The sequence below is a fragment of the Brassica napus genome, unplaced genomic scaffold, assembly GCF_020379485.1.
Source record: "Brassica napus cultivar Da-Ae unplaced genomic scaffold, Da-Ae ScsIHWf_2605;HRSCAF=3354, whole genome shotgun sequence".
In the NCBI taxonomy this organism is placed as follows: domain Eukaryota; kingdom Viridiplantae; phylum Streptophyta; class Magnoliopsida; order Brassicales; family Brassicaceae; genus Brassica; species Brassica napus.
This window is the reverse complement of record NW_026015909.1, coordinates 1-5,764: the sequence shown is the minus strand read 5'-3', so window position 1 is coordinate 5,764 and position 5,764 is coordinate 1. Positions and strand designations below refer to the sequence as shown.

Here is a 5,764-nt window from a genome sequence, read left to right as displayed (position 1 = left end):
CGGAAAAATTTTGTTTCCGGTTTTGGTGTGAAAATTCTTTTTCCGGTTTTGGCGAGAAAATGCTTTTGCGGTTTGGCCGGAAAATGCTTTGGAGTTTTGGCGGGAATATGCATTTTTTGGGTTTTGGCGGGAAAAAGCGTTTTTTGGGGTTTGGCGGGAAAATGCGTTTTTTCGGTTTGACGGGAAAATGCGTTTTTCGGTTTTGGTCGAAAAGTGCGATTTTACTGTTTGACCGAAAAATGTGTTTTTATGGAAATGTGCGTTTTATGTTTTTTTTTTGCGAAAAAAAGCATCTTGCGGTTTTAGCGGGAATGTGTGTTTTTCAGTTTTTGCGAGAAAATGTATTTTTTGGTTATAGCGGAAAAATGTATATGCAAAAAAATAGAATTTACAGTTTGAAAATAATATTTTGATTTTAAAAAGTCATTTTTGTCATTAATCATTTTGAACTGAAATAGATGCATCTGCATCCAGATGCACCATCAAGACTCACCCTCATTTGAGTGACAATTTGAAATGAGTTTTTAAAAATTCAAATGGGTGATACATCTGGATGTAGCATTATAATGCACAAAACGAACATCCATTTGCATCTTCACCCAGATGGATCACATGGGTGAGCAAACGAACATGGCCTTACTGTTATTGGCATCACATTCCACTAGTTTCCTTATTTTTTGTTTTTAAGCAAATTATCCCTTCTTAATATTGGCATTGGAAGTGTATATCTATCCTAATTTCTCATAATAATAAACTCAATTGCTTTTCTTCCTTGTTTTCCCTAATTCTCGTGTTTCTTGGGTGTACGTGTATATTCCCGCGTTTTTTCGAGAATCCTCCGGTTGAAATGGCGGAACCGACGGCGGATGCAGCAGCATTAAACGCCGATGCACTGAGGCTGGAATAAAAGAAGACAGTGACGGAGATTCTTGACGACGGAGGAGAGTAAGCAAAGATCGGGGTGAGGCTGACGGAAGTTTGGGAGCCTTGAAAACGATTGACAGGCCATTAGAATCCTGAACTCTATGAGGGAAGTTGAATCAAAGAAACCGGAATCTGCTCCTACTACTTCGTCTTCTCCGGCTTCGTCAGCCCCAAAAGTGCCGAAAGAGTTTAAATGTACGCTCTCTTATGCGATCATGAGCGAACCTGTAGTCATCGGTTCTCTTTTTTTGATAAAAACTGTAGAGGTGGTGGAATTTTGGCGAATACTGTGAATTGTATACCCAAAGAATTATTAATTCACCATAGCATACTTTGTCTAAGAAAAATTATATATAATAGCACTAGAACAACATTTTATCCAAAAAATAGTTAAGAGGATTTGTATATAATACTTTTGATTAAGAATTTTCTGTTAGATTTTAGAGTTCAGTATTTAAGCGAGGTGGGTGAAATAAAGGTTTATAAGTTAAGAGTAATTTAGTATTTTTTTGTCAAATGAATGCTATTTCAAGAAATTTTTAGTATTATTTTATAATATTTTTTTTTAAATGTGATATTTTGGAAATTTTGATCTCTATGTGATACATTGAAGAATTTGCTTTAACCAAAAGAAATAGTTAATGGCAAAATCTGGATCTTTTTTCTAAACCACCACAAGAATCTAAATGTAATTTAATTACCTAAAATATGCATGAAGTGGCAGGCGATATAGACAAGTGGCGTACGTAATGAAAACAAAAAGGGATTAATAAGAAAAAAAGAACAAAAAACAAAACAAACAAACACATAACTGAAAAAGCTAACTGATTAAAAAGATCGTTTTCTTCTTTGCTTCTCTCTCTCCATCTCTACTTCAAACAGAAACTTCCCAATTCTTGAGTTTCTAGGTCTTTTTACTTCTTCTAATTCGAGACTCAATTCTCCGGCAGACATGACGGATTCGACGACGACGACGGCGGCAGACGCCGTTACTCTGAAGCGAAGAGGGAGTTTAAGAAGATACTGACTGAGATTTTATCTTACGGAGGAGAAAGCAAAGATCACGGTGAGACTGGAGTCTTGATGAAAGCAATTGACGAAGCGAATAGAATCATCAACTGTCTGAGAGAAGTTGAACCGGGGACTGATATCCTTTCTCCTCCGTCGCCGGAAAAGGGGATGTGCCGAGAGAGTTTAAATGTACACTCTCCAAGAAGATCATGATCGAACCCGTCATCATAGCTTCTGGGCGGGTTTGAAGTTCTTCCACTTTCTTTGAAGTTAATTTTACTATTTTTTTTTTCTATTTTCAAGTATATAACTTTACATATGCATGCACTGCACCCCCTTCTTTAACATTGCCAAGAAACTCCATGATTGTGTTTGTATGCGTATAGTGTTTTGTGTGATCATATAACAATATGAATTGTTATGTATACAAATGTGTTCATCTTTGGTTATACAAATACAAAGATTCTGGGGTGTTTGTGCTAATTGTTGCTCTGTTGTTTTCCATTTCAGACTTATGAGAAAAGATATATCAAAGAGTGGCTGAAGTGAACGAACATGTCCCATAAGCAACCAAGTCCTCTCTCATGTATCCTTGACACCGAACCTTTTGGTAGATGAGTTGATTACACAATGGTGTCTAGTTAACAAATTGAGCGGCCAAAATCATCTGAAGAGATAGTTACTGAGCTCTTCACTGATGGAATAGACTCATTGCTTCAGAGGATTTCCTCTCCCTCCTCTGTTGCAGATCAGGCACAAGCTGCGGAAGAGCTTCGCAGACAGACCAAGAGATTCGCCAATGTCCGAGCCTTCCTTGTCTCTGAACTCCCTGATTCGATCAAAACGGTTGCTCACTCCTCTCTCTGCTGTTGACTTGAATCTTGAGCTTCAGGAGAATCTTATCACAACCCTGTTCAACCTCTCCATCGTTGAAAAGAATAAAAGAATAATTGCTGAAAACCCTTTAGTGATTCCACTGCTTACAACTTTAAAGCAGGGGACATCTGAGACTCGAAGAAACTCTGCAGCGACTTTACTGTCACTTTCAGCCATTGAGTCTAATAGGCTCATCATCGGTAACTCTGAAACGCTCAAGGCTCTTATAGGTTTAATCGGAGAAAGAAGGGGGTTTTTATCACCACCGAGGCCGCCTCTGCGGTTTTCAACATCTGTAGTGTATCGGAGAACAGAGAAGAAAAAGCTGTTTCATCCGGTTTGATTCCCGTTCTGACCAATAAGATCAAAGAAGGAAGCAATGATGGCTGAGTTGTTAGCTCTCTTGGCGTTGCTTCTACGCACAACCGTGGGGTTAAAGAATGAATGATCTAGGGTTTATCAGTGATCTGTTGAGTATCTTGAGGAAACCGAGTTGTCCAGTGACTCACGAGAACGCTGTGGTGATCGTCTTTAACATGTGTGACAGAAACAGAGACAGGAGTGGAAGGCTGAAAGTGCTGAGCCGAAGAGGAGAATCAATACGGGACGTTTACAAAGCTTGCGAAGCAAGGATCAGATCGTGCAGTGAGAAAAGCGGAAGCAATTTTGAAGTGGCTTAAGAGACACGGTACCGGTTAAAGCGCCGCAGAGGGGATGAAGGAAAGGTCTTGTTGATACAGAAGATATAGTTTTGCAAACTTACTATTAGTACATACAAAATGATCGAAGCTAGAAAAAAGGTGTATGTGTATATAGTTGTCTCTGAGAAGTAAAAAGTGCCTGAAAAAAAAGTTGTATATAATATAGTTTCCGGTTAGTAGCACGGTCGTAAATTGAGGACCTTGAGGGTTTAGAAAGATTACAAAAGCAGGGGTGTAAGTAACGCTCTGTTTTTTCAATGAATGGAATCCAAACAGATCTAGTGGCATTACCGTAAATACATGCCATATGAACGGGTAGTTTAGGGATGTTACGGTAAGGGGCGGCTAATATGGCCGGTCATAGTCTCCTATATTTAGCTGACTGCATTAATCGAGTGGACTCAATGAACCGAAAGCAACAAAAGGATAACATGTAAAAAGCATTAAGATAATTTGATTACTTTTTCTTTGTTTCAAAGGATAACTGATTACTTGTTAAAAAGTGATTATGGTGGGGGTTAACTAGTTAATGTATTTATTGTGGGGTCGGTGGTAAATAAATGACTTAATGTGGGGCTAAAATTGGAAAAAGAACAAATTAGAGAAGACTCCTATACAAAAAAGTAATGATGTAACATGGAGAATCGAAAACAATGTGTAGACTTTTTAGAAAAACCACGCTCTCGAATGACTATGACTATGAGTCTTATCCACCGTATATTATTCCGTGTGTAATCAGATATCCAGAAAACGATGTACGATGGGAGGCCAACTATGATTTGTTAGTCTATATCTAAATGCGCCAACATTACGACTTTTTCTGATAAATGAGGTATAAAAAATGGTCTGTTGACAAAAACACAAAAAAAGAGGATATAAAAATGGTCAATTATCTTTTTATGACCTTTTTTCCTTTTTTGTCCTAATATTACATTGCCTGATCATAACATGAATCAGGCTCTGTTGGATATACCAAATTAAGTAACAGGATATGCTCATATATAAATGGGTCACGGGAGAATCAAAATTCAAAAGTGCATGAGTGATATTTGACTCCATGGACAACGTTTATAGTGGCGTTGGTTAGGCCATCTGCCAATGACTTTGTTACTTTCATTATAATGGGGTGATGCATTATGTTACTAGTCTGTTTTTGGACGTTTTTTTCCTAACTAAAGCCCAAGAATTGACACCTAGTTATGTCAGTATAATTTAAAGGAAAATTCTATCATGTATTCGAATCATCATACTCCTTTTTCCCGAAACTAAAATTTTCTAAAGTGTTCACGATTATTAAGAATTCAAATATTTATAATTTAATGGCTTTTATTTTATTATACACTTCCAATAATGGGTCACCAATAAAATTTAATCAATTCAAATATTTCATTAAGTTTCTGAAACTAGAAAAAAAAATACCTTAAACATATGGAAAATTTATCTTTGTGGAACAAATTAAAAAATCTAAAACATCTTACTTTCGGGACAGGATGGAGATTACATCGAATATGGATCCATTTTTATTGGATGCAAGCATTGAAAACATGAATTTCTTAATTATCAGAACGGGGGTCCATGATTATACAAAAACGAGATTAGCTTGTAACTATAAATTAAAGATAGAAGGAAAGGGAGAAGAAAGAGAAGAGAGGAAGGAATGATAAGAGAGGGTGTAGGTGGCTGGTGTTCAAATTTGACGAGACGATTGTTAGGTGGGTAAAAAAATAGGACGGTTATAAACATGGAACTTAGGAAGGCAGGGTGAGGGGGGGGGGGGAACTCAAAGCGGTGGGGGATGGCGGAGAGAGGGATGGGGATGGGTAGGGATGGGGGGTCGGTGGCGGGAAAGGATATGGTGAGGGATTATGGAGGGGTGGTTGACGCTGTAGGGGGTTCCTCTTATTAAGTGGATGGGGGGTAGGGGGGGTCGGGAGGGTGGAAACACAATGGACCTTAAGGTAAAGGGGGGGGGGAGGTGGGTGGGTGGGGTACATTAGGGATTGGGGAGCGGGTTGGATGGGGGGGGGGAGGGGGATTTTTAGGAGGGATGGGGAGGGGTGGGAGAGGTGGGTGGCGTGGCGGGGTGGGGGAAAGAGGATAAGGGGGAAAAGGATGTTGGGTGGGGAAAGTCCTGATGAAAGGGGGGGGCCTCGAGGGCGTCATGGGGGGGGATGGGTTCAAGAGGGGATAGGGTGTGTGGGGGCGGATCAGGTGGAGCCTTAGGGGGGATTTATAGGTAAGCGTGGAGGGGG

General features: G+C 39.3%; 1 pseudogene; it reads left to right on the top strand.

Annotated features, from left to right (window-relative positions):
• The first annotated feature begins 1,876 nt into the window (after positions 1 to 1,876).
• On the top strand, positions 1,877 to 3,529 carry LOC125601544 (annotated as a pseudogene).
• Positions 3,530 to 5,764: the final 2,235 nt, after the last annotated feature.